Source organism: Montipora foliosa, unplaced genomic scaffold (genome assembly GCF_036669935.1).
Source record: "Montipora foliosa isolate CH-2021 unplaced genomic scaffold, ASM3666993v2 scaffold_368, whole genome shotgun sequence".
Classification (NCBI taxonomy): Eukaryota; Metazoa; Cnidaria; class Anthozoa; order Scleractinia; family Acroporidae; genus Montipora; species Montipora foliosa.
The window spans coordinates 68,027-80,207 of NW_027179667.1; the positions used below are offsets into that span (position 1 = coordinate 68,027).

The 12,181-nt window shown below is 51.1% G+C and overlaps 6 non-coding genes across 6 annotated transcripts; 4 read left to right on the forward strand and 2 right to left on the reverse strand.

The window, feature by feature from the left end:
• Positions 1–42: 42 nt before the first annotated feature.
• LOC137987603 (5S ribosomal RNA) lies at positions 43–161 on the reverse strand. The gene has a single exon (XR_011120638.1). It is a non-coding gene; the product is annotated as a 5S ribosomal RNA (ribosomal RNA).
• Positions 162–428: 267 nt separating this feature from the next.
• LOC137987642 (U2 spliceosomal RNA) lies at positions 429–620 on the forward strand. Its single transcript, XR_011120675.1, has one exon. It is a non-coding gene; the product is annotated as a U2 spliceosomal RNA (small nuclear RNA).
• Positions 621–6,259: 5,639 nt separating this feature from the next.
• On the forward strand, positions 6,260–6,450 carry LOC137987598 (U2 spliceosomal RNA). Its single transcript, XR_011120634.1, has one exon. It is a non-coding gene; the product is annotated as a U2 spliceosomal RNA (small nuclear RNA).
• A 194-nt stretch (positions 6,451–6,644) lies between these two features.
• Positions 6,645–6,808, forward strand: LOC137987625 (U1 spliceosomal RNA). The gene has a single exon (XR_011120659.1). It is a non-coding gene; the product is annotated as a U1 spliceosomal RNA (small nuclear RNA).
• Positions 6,809–7,784: 976 nt separating this feature from the next.
• On the reverse strand, positions 7,785–7,903 carry LOC137987604 (5S ribosomal RNA). Its single transcript, XR_011120639.1, has one exon. It is a non-coding gene; the product is annotated as a 5S ribosomal RNA (ribosomal RNA).
• Positions 7,904–8,170: 267 nt separating this feature from the next.
• On the forward strand, positions 8,171–8,362 carry LOC137987643 (U2 spliceosomal RNA). Its single transcript, XR_011120676.1, has one exon. It is a non-coding gene; the product is annotated as a U2 spliceosomal RNA (small nuclear RNA).
• Positions 8,363–12,181: the final 3,819 nt, after the last annotated feature.

Consider the following 12,181-nt stretch of genomic DNA (forward strand, 5'->3'; position numbering starts at 1 on the left):
GAGATTTTTTGAGATAATCAAGTGTACAGAAGGAAAAAGGGAAGCCTACAACACGGGGTATTCCCAGGCGGTCTCCCATCCAAGTACTAACCCCGCCCGACAGGGCTTAACTTCGGTGATCGGACGAGAACCGGTGTTTTCCCTGTGGTATGGTCGTAGACAAGTAATTCGCCGTGAAAATTAACTTTGTTATAAGGGAAAATAAAAACGAGGTCAGAGCAAGCACAATGTGCATTTGTCCTCTTGCCGTCAACGCAAGTGCCATGCAATGCTGGTCCTGCTGCCCACTGTACAAGGGCGATCGTTGTGTGCGCCTCGCTTTCAGGTTGGCTTTGGGCATTCCTTCCTTGGCACGGATTGTAATCGGACCACCATATCTCGTGGCCATGAGACTGGGAGCACCTTGTCCGCTGTGAGCATTTACGGGCATCGCTTCTCGGCCTTTTGGCTAAGATCAAGTGTAGTATCTGTTCTTATCAGCTTAATATCTGATACGCTGCTCATCGAGCAGCTCATATATTAAACTGATTTTTGGAACTGGGCCGTGGAAAAGAGGCTTGCCTCGTCCCGGCCACGGGTTGCCTCGGTATAGCACTACCTCCGAGCGTGGCCCACTTCCCTCTGGGGAAGAAATAATCAAGTGAAAGCAGAACAAATGACCAAGCAACCAACCTTCACATTTCTCTTCTCTTTTCTAGGTAGCATAGCAGCGAGTGGACAGCACGACACGACAGGACGAGGAGCACGTGACCCCCATTACCACATGGTATGCGCAGACAAGTTGCGTTTTTGCGGTTCCGGAGAGGTTGAAAAGGCATACTTACCTGACGCGGGTTTTTATTATCTGCCAGGTTCGTGCCTTTCCTTGTGGTACGCGTAAGTTCCGTATTGGAATTGGAGTGTGGGGACAAGCGTTTTTGGGATTTGTGGTAAGATTTTTGATTCCTGAGTTTTACTGGTGACCCTCCTGGGGACTTATGCTTGGCGTCCTGCCATAACCCAGGGTAGCCAGTCTTTCTGTTCCCTTCCTGGGAGCTTTGCTTTCCGGGGGGACTGTTTTTTCTCTTTTTCCCTTTTCATCATGCCTCTTGCGGCCTTTAAGAGGACAGTAGTCCTCGACCTTTCCGATGTTCCAACCTCTGTTCCCAGGGCGGAACTTGTTACAGCCATCAAGGGAAAGTTCACCCCCTTTGTGATTGACAGTATTCAGTTTGTTCCCGTAAAACTGGTTCAGATTACTTTCGCTGACCCAAAATGTAAAAATATTGTTGAAGGTTATGATTTTGTCACTTTAGCTGGTGCTAAGTGCAAAGTCATGTATGCTGGGCCTCGAGCTCAAAATGTTATGTTGTATCACTATCCCTTTGAGGAGAGTGATGATCGCCTCCGGCCCTACTTTTCCTCGTACGGGAAGGTGGAGACGATAAGGCACCAGCATTACCCGGGTGACCCTGCAATCTGCACTGGAGCCCGTATCATCAAAATGGTTCGTTCTGGCCGGATCCCTCGTAATCTGGACATTGCTGGATATAAATGTAAGGTGTGGTATGTGGGTCAGCCGGCCGAATGTGATATCTGTCGTGGGGAACACCTCACCAAAAACTGTGACTTGCGCGGGAAGTGCCGCAGGTGTCGGGAGCCTGGTCACATGGCCAGGGATTGCCCAACCCCCCCAATGCCTGGGGGAACCCACCATCTTCGCCTGCGACCCCCGCCCATCCGTCCGCTTCACTTGTTGTTGGTGCCACTCCCCCGGAGTCGCTGCCTCCCCTCCTGGATGTCAGTTCTGGTCCTGAGGACCTTCCCACTTCTCCTGCAAGCTCTGACCATGAGGACTCTGGGGACGAGGGGGTAACCCTTCGTCCTCCTGCCCCCACGCAACCTGGTATTTCAAGTTGGGGTTCCCACACCGACCTCAGGGACAATGAGTTATCCCCCCTGGTACTCCACCCATGGCCTCTCCTGCCACCAGTAAATGTTAAGGAGGGTGCGGCCCTCCCTAAAACGGTAATGGTGGGTCCTCGACGCGCGTGCAGGTGGCTGCCTCCCCCGCCGCTGCGTCTGATGGTTTGGCTGCGCCACAGAGTAATACAATGTTAACACTAGTAGTAACGTAGTTGGTGTAATGGACAATACTACTATAGTTAATGGAAAAGAAATGGAAATGGATAATAGTAATAATGTAGTTACTGGAAAAGAAATGACAAATAATGCTGTAGTTAATGGAAAAGAAATGGAAATGGATAATAGTAATAATGGAAAAGAAATGGATACGAATGATAATGAACTAGTTAATGAGACTGAATACAGTCAAAGTATATTTAGTGACGATGACCCTTTAACGGGCATCAATGTAACCCCTGTAAATACCCCACAGGTTCTATCTCTGTCTCCCGTAATGGTTAACGAGGTCGAGCTGACTGATTCACCAGTCACTAAGCGTGGACTTTCGGATGTTGAGGCTTCCTCTGATGATCAGGTCAAGTCTAAGAAGAAAGCGAAGAAACCTCTTCCTGGTTCTGCGGTCCCCGGCCGCTCGAAGTCTGGAAAGGGCAGGGAGTCTGGGAGGGCTGTTCATTCTGGCCTTCCCTCCTTGGCTCCCCCTGCCCCGGTTCGGAGCCGTCGCTCCTAGTTGTGCTGTCTCTCTCTTTCTTCTCAGTTATGGCTCTCTCTATCCTCTCCTTAAACACCAATGGTCTCAGGGACTCGTCCAAGCGCGCTGGTGTTCTGCACTGGTTACGTTCCTTTCCTCAGGTCCCTGACATTGTCTGCCTACAAGAGGGCCCACTGCTCTTCAGACAGTGAATGTCAGTCTGGTTTCGTTCATCTGGTTTTAATGCAGTTGCTTCTGTTGGCTCTGCACACTCTTGTGGTTGCATCATTTTATTCCGCCCCACGGTCACCCTTACGAGCTCTTGGTGTGACACCGCTGGGCGTGTTGTTTTTTGCCACTTTACCCATTCTGGGCACCCGTTTCGTATCTGCTGTCTCTACGCCCCCAATCGCAACCCAGCCCGTGACGACTTCCTGGACGACGTCTCGTCTTGGGTTGATCCCACCTATCCGACCTTCCTTGCCGGGGACTTTAACACTGTGTTCGACCGCGCCCTCGATCGTCGGGGCTCCAATGTCTCTGACACTTCCCGCGAAAGTACTGCTACCTTAAAACGTCTTTTTGACTCCTGCTGTTGTCTGGACATTTGGAGGCACCTGCATCCTTCCGATTCTGCCTTCTCTTGGACTCGCTCAGACGGCCTTATGGCCTCCCGTATTGATCTCATTGGTGCCCCGTACTCCTGTTACCATCAGTCTTGACTTGCGATATTATTCCTTGTCCGTTTTCGGATCACTGTGGTGTGGTGCTTTCTTGTAGTGTCCCAGACATTGCTGCTCCTGGGACAGTTTCTGGAAGCTCAACATTTCTGTCCTCAATGATGAGGACTATATCCAGCATATCACTAATTTTTGGTCCGTTTGGAGGCAGTCCATGCTGTCCTTCCCGTCACTAGCTAAGTGGTGGGATAAGGGCAAGAGCCAAATCAAAGGCCTCACAATTAAATATTGCGCTGAGCGCTCGAAAGAAAACATCGCAGTGTCGAGACCTCCTTGGCCGACTAGCTGGGCATCTTAAGAACCGTGTTGATGCCGGTTTCACCTCCTGTGTTGAGCCGTACCATTCTACCCTGTCTGCCCTTGCTGCCCTAGACCTCGAGGCAGCTCGGGGAGCCCAAGTCCGTGCTCGGGCCAATGGGTTGAGGAAGGTGAAACCTCCTCGGCCTTTTTCTTCCGTCTGGAAAAGAAGCGTGCCGCCGACCGACTTATTTCAGCACTTCGATGCGATGATGGCACAGTGGTCTCGAGTTCAAAGGACCTATGCCAGGCTTTTGCTTCCTTTTATTCTAACTTGTTTAGTGCCGAGCCTACTGACGGGGACGTGGCTCTTTCCCTGCTCGACGCCCTCACCTCCACCTTGTCCGCCGACCAGGCTCAACAGTGTGATGGTCCTCTCCAGTCGGAGGAGTGTTATACTGCTTTATGTGGGATGGCTCGAGGCAAGACCCCGGGCTTGGATGGCCTCCCTATGGAGTTTTATGTCAAATTCTGGCCGGTGCTCGGACAGGACCTCGTGCTCGTCCTGAACTCATGTTATGAGGCTGGCACTCTCAGCCTCTCTCAGCGTCGAGGCATCATTTCTCTCATCTTTAAGACGGGTGACCGGCTGAACCCTCGTAACTGGCGGCCAATTTCCCTCCTTAGTGTGGACTACAAGCTCGCTGCCCGCGTCATCGCTGGGCGTCTCCTGAAGGTTATTCATGCCGTGGTGGCTGAGGATCAAACCTGTGGTGTCCCCGGTCGTTATATTGGTGAGAACGTCGCTTATCTCCGAGACATGGTCCATTACGCCACGCAATCCGGGTCTCCTTGTGCCATCCTCTCGCTCGACCAAGAAAAAGCGTTTGATCGCGTTGATTGGTCCTTTCTGCATGCCACCCTCTGCAGAATGGGTTTCCAAACCTCCTTTCTGCGCTGGATCCGCCTTTTCTATAATGCTGTTCAGAGTGCTGTCATTGTTAACGGTCATGTCTCAAACTTTTTCAGTCTCACACGGGGGGTGCGTCAAGGCTGCCCCCTCGCACCTTTGCTGTATGTTATGGTCGCTGAGGTCTTGGCCGCCAATATTCGAGCAAATCCCGCCATTACTGGACCTTTGCTGCCTGGACTGCCCTCACCGCTCTCTCCAATTTCCCAGTACGCGGATGACACATCGCTCATCTTGTCCTCCGATGCCTCCATTAGGGCTGTTTTTGACACCTACACAAGGTATGAGCTTGGTTCTGGATCCAAGCTCAACCTGACAAAGTCTCGCGGCTTGTGGCTGGGGTCTTGGGCTGGCCGAACTGACCCCCCTGTCCCTCTCGACTGGACATCTTCTAAGCTTAAAATCCTCGGAGTCTTCATTGGCCCGCATGACATTGATGAACTAATTGGCGGCCTCGGATAGAGGCTGTGGAACGCGTCCTCTCCTCCTGGCGTCAGCGCTCCTTGTCTTTTCATGGCAAGGCTTTGGTCATCAATTGCCTGGCCCTCGCCAGGGTTTGGTATGTGGCATCCCTGGTCCACATGCCCCCCTGGGTACTTAAAGAACTTAACTCCCTTGTTTTCTCATTCTTCTGGAAAACCAAGCGGGAGCTCGTTGCACGTGCTGTGGTCGTTCAGCCCACATCGCTGGGAGGTTTCTCGGTGGTGGACATTAAGCTCAAGGTTTGGTCGCTTCTGGGTCAGTGGGTCAAACGGTCTACTTTGTCCTCGTCAAGCTGGTCCTCCTTTGTGTCGTACTGGTTTCAATCGTGTTTTGCTGCCTCCTCTCTTGATGTTTTCTCCCGTCCCGCTGCCTTCGACAGGTCCCTGTTACCGCCATTTTACTCCTCTTTGCTTTTGGCCTGGGAGTCGCTTGGTGGCTCTTTTTCCCCCTCCCGGGGAACTTTGGTTTTCGCATCCTCTGACCCTCACGTTGTCGCCTCCGTGGCTTTTTTTCTCTGCCAAAGTCGGTTACCAGTTTCTTTTATCCTGTTCCTCTGTCACACCGCACTGTGTAGTTAAGTTCTTTCCCTCCTTTGGGGACCTTTACTGGTATGATACGTGGCGCCAGTTCCACTTCTTTGATTTTGACCGCTTTGTTGTTGATTTCTCCTGGAAGGTAGCTCATGGTGTGATTTACACTGCTGAGCGTCTTCTCTCTTTTGGTTTATCTGTCTCCTCCGCTTGTTTTTGTGGTCCTGTCGTCGAGTCACTGTCGCATTTGCTCTTTGTGTGTCCCCTTGCTCAAAGTGTTGTTGGTTGGCTACAGTCCCTCCTTTTTCATTTCTCGCCTATGTGTCCTGTGCTTGAGCGTCGCCATTTACTTTTTGGTTTCAATTCCACTGAGCTTCACGCAGTGCCCAAAGTCTTCAGTTACCTGTTGTGTGCCTGTAAGTTTCACATCTGGCTGGCCCGCAATGACTACCGCTTTCGTTCTGTCAACCTGGGGCCCTCGCCGTCATTGAGGGAGCAAAGGCCCGTGTCAAGTTCCACCTCCCCTTGCTCTTCAAGCGTTTTTCAACCCGGAGACGTCGACGTTATTTTGCCCGCCAGTGGGGGGCGGATGGAGTCATCGCCTCTATGTTTCCAACAAGCTCGTTTTTCGCTTCGGGCCACCTGCTTAATTCACCCTCTGTACCACCTGATTTGCTTAGTTTTATTTCGCCTCTGTCGCCTAATACTGGTGACCAATGCCTCAGGCGTTGGATGAGTCTGTCGACTGGTGACCTTTGGTCTGCCATTCACCGCTGCTCATCGAGCAGCTCATATATTAAACTGATTTTTGGAACTGGGCCGTGGAAAAGAGGCTTGCCTCGTCCCGGCCACGGGTTGCCTCGGTATAGCACTACCTCCGAGCGTGGCCCACTTCCCTCTGGGGAAGAAATAATCAAGTGAAAGCAGAACAAATGACCAAGCAACCAACCTTCACATTCTCTTCTCTTTTCTAGGTAGCATAGCAGCGAGTGGACAGCACGACACGACAGGACGAGGAGCACGTGACCCCCATTACCACATGGTATGCGCAGACAAGTTGCGTTTTGCGGTTCCGGAGAGGTTGAAAAGGCATACTTACCTGACGCGGGAGGCACTGTGATCAGGGAGGCAGTCCTCTCAAGGTGAGGCTCTTTCATTGCACTTCGATTGGGTTGACCCTTGCGATTACCCCAAATGTGGGTAACTCGAGCGTATAATTTCTGGTAGTGGGGACCTGCGTTCGCGCTAGTCCCCGCACCAAACCCCGGTGGCAAAGTTGGCTAATGGGAAGGTTTGTTGGTAACGTTTCAGGCAGGGCAGGGAAGGAGATGCGGTGGCGGTGTAAGGACTAAGGAAGGTGAGTTGTATTTGTGAATTCCACTGCTGAAATTGTAGGTGAATGTTCCGTACTTGGTGCACTGCAAAACTGTGATTTTATTTCTTTCATTCTTGGCCGTAGAGAGAGCGAGAGGACGTGTTTATTTCAGCCGCATCGATTTCCATCGATAGACGAGTGAGACAAGAAAATGCCAGCGGGTCGAGCTCTTATCCTCGTGCATCGTTTCGAAAACGTAAGTGGATGTGTGTTTGTACTGCTCCATCGCGATAGATTTCTTTTGCGTTGTGTTATGTTGCGTTCTGGAGAGCCCGTTTTGCATTGAGTAACTGAGGACCCGCCAGATCAGTTGGCGTTACATTTCTGTGGCCAACACTTTGTGGTTTCTCTATGTTATCAGTTAATTGGATTGTTATCATAAAAAGTAAATCTTTCATGGTCAGGATAGTGTCTTATCGGCCCTTTGAATACGTACTGTCCGTGTTGAGCAGGGAACAGTAAGACTTTGAAGTGCGCTACGTCACGTAAGTCACGTTTTCGCAGGATCAATGTTGTAGTGTTGTAGCCTTCGTTGTATGCATATCATCCGGGCTAGGTTAACTTCCATCTAATGCATAACAGTGCATGCATTTTTTACTTGTCGTATCCTGTTCTTTGCTCACACGAAAAGATACGTTTCATGTCATAAACGTTGGATTGATAAGATCTCGCGCGCACGCGCTCCCTTGGGAATACAAGTTCCACTTTCTCGTGTGAACTATTTTGTTTTTGTTGTATGTCTCATCTTTGACATATCGTTGGCATGTTGTGTTCAAAAAACCTGGTTTGGAATGTTCTTTCATTAAAGGAAACTGAGATTTTTTGAGATAATCAAGTGTACAGAAGGAAAAAGGGAAGCCTACAACACGGGGTATTCCCAGGCGGTCTCCCATCCAAGTACTAACCCCGCCCGACAGGGCTTAACTTCGGTGATCGGACGAGAACCGGTGTTTTCCCTGTGGTATGGTCGTAGACAAGTAATTCGCCGTGAAAATTAACTTTGTTATAAGGGAAAATAAAAACGAGGTCAGAGCAAGCACAATGTGCATTTGTCCTCTTGCCGTCAACGCAAGTGCCATGCAATGCTGGTCCTGCTGCCCACTGTACAAGGGCGATCGTTGTGTGCGCCTCGCTTTCAGGTTGGCTTTGGGCATTCCTTCCTTGGCACGGATTGTAATCGGACCACCATATCTCGTGGCCATGAGACTGGGAGCACCTTGTCCGCTGTGAGCATTTACGGGCATCGCTTCTCGGCCTTTTGGCTAAGATCAAGTGTAGTATCTGTTCTTATCAGCTTAATATCTGATACGCTGCTCATCGAGCAGCTCATATATTAAACTGATTTTTGGAACTGGGCCGTGGAAAAGAGGCTTGCCTCGTCCCGGCCACGGGTTGCCTCGGTATAGCACTACCTCCGAGCGTGGCCCACTTCCCTCTGGGGAAGAAATAATCAAGTGAAAGCAGAACAAATGACCAAGCAACCAACCTTCACATTTCTCTTCTCTTTTCTAGGTAGCATAGCAGCGAGTGGACAGCACGACACGACAGGACGAGGAGCACGTGACCCCCATTACCACATGGTATGCGCAGACAAGTTGCGTTTTTGCGGTTCCGGAGAGGTTGAAAAGGCATACTTACCTGACGCGGGTTTTTATTATCTGCCAGGTTCGTGCCTTTCCTTGTGGTACGCGTAAGTTCCGTATTGGAATTGGAGTGTGGGGACAAGCGTTTTTGGGATTTGTGGTAAGATTTTTGATTCCTGAGTTTTACTGGTGACCCTCCTGGGGACTTATGCTTGGCGTCCTGCCATAACCCAGGGTAGCCAGTCTTTCTGTTCCCTTCCTGGGAGCTTTGCTTTCCGGGGGGACTGTTTTTTCTCTTTTTCCCTTTTCATCATGCCTCTTGCGGCCTTTAAGAGGACAGTAGTCCTCGACCTTTCCGATGTTCCAACCTCTGTTCCCAGGGCGGAACTTGTTACAGCCATCAAGGGAAAGTTCACCCCCTTTGTGATTGACAGTATTCAGTTTGTTCCCGTAAAACTGGTTCAGATTACTTTCGCTGACCCAAAATGTAAAAATATTGTTGAAGGTTATGATTTTGTCACTTTAGCTGGTGCTAAGTGCAAAGTCATGTATGCTGGGCCTCGAGCTCAAAATGTTATGTTGTATCACTATCCCTTTGAGGAGAGTGATGATCGCCTCCGGCCCTACTTTTCCTCGTACGGGAAGGTGGAGACGATAAGGCACCAGCATTACCCGGGTGACCCTGCAATCTGCACTGGAGCCCGTATCATCAAAATGGTTCGTTCTGGCCGGATCCCTCGTAATCTGGACATTGCTGGATATAAATGTAAGGTGTGGTATGTGGGTCAGCCGGCCGAATGTGATATCTGTCGTGGGGAACACCTCACCAAAAACTGTGACTTGCGCGGGAAGTGCCGCAGGTGTCGGGAGCCTGGTCACATGGCCAGGGATTGCCCAACCCCCCCAATGCCTGGGGGAACCCACCATCTTCGCCTGCGACCCCCGCCCATCCGTCCGCTTCACTTGTTGTTGGTGCCACTCCCCCGGAGTCGCTGCCTCCCCTCCTGGATGTCAGTTCTGGTCCTGAGGACCTTCCCACTTCTCCTGCAAGCTCTGACCATGAGGACTCTGGGGACGAGGGGGTAACCCTTCGTCCTCCTGCCCCCACGCAACCTGGTATTTCAAGTTGGGGTTCCCACACCGACCTCAGGGACAATGAGTTATCCCCCCTGGTACTCCACCCATGGCCTCTCCTGCCACCAGTAAATGTTAAGGAGGGTGCGGCCCTCCCTAAAACGGTAATGGTGGGTCCTCGACGCGCGTGCAGGTGGCTGCCTCCCCCGCCGCTGCGTCTGATGGTTTGGCTGCGCCACAGAGTAATACAATGTTAACACTAGTAGTAACGTAGTTGGTGTAATGGACAATACTACTATAGTTAATGGAAAAGAAATGGAAATGGATAATAGTAATAATGTAGTTACTGGAAAAGAAATGACAAATAATGCTGTAGTTAATGGAAAAGAAATGGAAATGGATAATAGTAATAATGGAAAAGAAATGGATACGAATGATAATGAACTAGTTAATGAGACTGAATACAGTCAAAGTATATTTAGTGACGATGACCCTTTAACGGGCATCAATGTAACCCCTGTAAATACCCCACAGGTTCTATCTCTGTCTCCCGTAATGGTTAACGAGGTCGAGCTGACTGATTCACCAGTCACTAAGCGTGGACTTTCGGATGTTGAGGCTTCCTCTGATGATCAGGTCAAGTCTAAGAAGAAAGCGAAGAAACCTCTTCCTGGTTCTGCGGTCCCCGGCCGCTCGAAGTCTGGAAAGGGCAGGGAGTCTGGGAGGGCTGTTCATTCTGGCCTTCCCTCCTTGGCTCCCCCTGCCCCGGTTCGGAGCCGTCGCTCCTAGTTGTGCTGTCTCTCTCTTTCTTCTCAGTTATGGCTCTCTCTATCCTCTCCTTAAACACCAATGGTCTCAGGGACTCGTCCAAGCGCGCTGGTGTTCTGCACTGGTTACGTTCCTTTCCTCAGGTCCCTGACATTGTCTGCCTACAAGAGGGCCCACTGCTCTTCAGACAGTGAATGTCAGTCTGGTTTCGTTCATCTGGTTTTAATGCAGTTGCTTCTGTTGGCTCTGCACACTCTTGTGGTTGCATCATTTTATTCCGCCCCACGGTCACCCTTACGAGCTCTTGGTGTGACACCGCTGGGCGTGTTGTTTTTTGCCACTTTACCCATTCTGGGCACCCGTTTCGTATCTGCTGTCTCTACGCCCCCAATCGCAACCCAGCCCGTGACGACTTCCTGGACGACGTCTCGTCTTGGGTTGATCCCACCTATCCGACCTTCCTTGCCGGGGACTTTAACACTGTGTTCGACCGCGCCCTCGATCGTCGGGGCTCCAATGTCTCTGACACTTCCCGCGAAAGTACTGCTACCTTAAAACGTCTTTTTGACTCCTGCTGTTGTCTGGACATTTGGAGGCACCTGCATCCTTCCGATTCTGCCTTCTCTTGGACTCGCTCAGACGGCCTTATGGCCTCCCGTATTGATCTCATTGGTGCCCCGTACTCCTGTTACCATCAGTCTTGACTTGCGATATTATTCCTTGTCCGTTTTCGGATCACTGTGGTGTGGTGCTTTCTTGTAGTGTCCCAGACATTGCTGCTCCTGGGACAGTTTCTGGAAGCTCAACATTTCTGTCCTCAATGATGAGGACTATATCCAGCATATCACTAATTTTTGGTCCGTTTGGAGGCAGTCCATGCTGTCCTTCCCGTCACTAGCTAAGTGGTGGGATAAGGGCAAGAGCCAAATCAAAGGCCTCACAATTAAATATTGCGCTGAGCGCTCGAAAGAAAACATCGCAGTGTCGAGACCTCCTTGGCCGACTAGCTGGGCATCTTAAGAACCGTGTTGATGCCGGTTTCACCTCCTGTGTTGAGCCGTACCATTCTACCCTGTCTGCCCTTGCTGCCCTAGACCTCGAGGCAGCTCGGGGAGCCCAAGTCCGTGCTCGGGCCAATGGGTTGAGGAAGGTGAAACCTCCTCGGCCTTTTTCTTCCGTCTGGAAAAGAAGCGTGCCGCCGACCGACTTATTTCAGCACTTCGATGCGATGATGGCACAGTGGTCTCGAGTTCAAAGGACCTATGCCAGGCTTTTGCTTCCTTTTATTCTAACTTGTTTAGTGCCGAGCCTACTGACGGGGACGTGGCTCTTTCCCTGCTCGACGCCCTCACCTCCACCTTGTCCGCCGACCAGGCTCAACAGTGTGATGGTCCTCTCCAGTCGGAGGAGTGTTATACTGCTTTATGTGGGATGGCTCGAGGCAAGACCCCGGGCTTGGATGGCCTCCCTATGGAGTTTTATGTCAAATTCTGGCCGGTGCTCGGACAGGACCTCGTGCTCGTCCTGAACTCATGTTATGAGGCTGGCACTCTCAGCCTCTCTCAGCGTCGAGGCATCATTTCTCTCATCTTTAAGACGGGTGACCGGCTGAACCCTCGTAACTGGCGGCCAATTTCCCTCCTTAGTGTGGACTACAAGCTCGCTGCCCGCGTCATCGCTGGGCGTCTCCTGAAGGTTATTCATGCCGTGGTGGCTGAGGATCAAACCTGTGGTGTCCCCGGTCGTTATATTGGTGAGAACGTCGCTTATCTCCGAGACATGGTCCATTACGCCACGCAATCCGGGTCTCCTTGTGCCATCCTCTCGC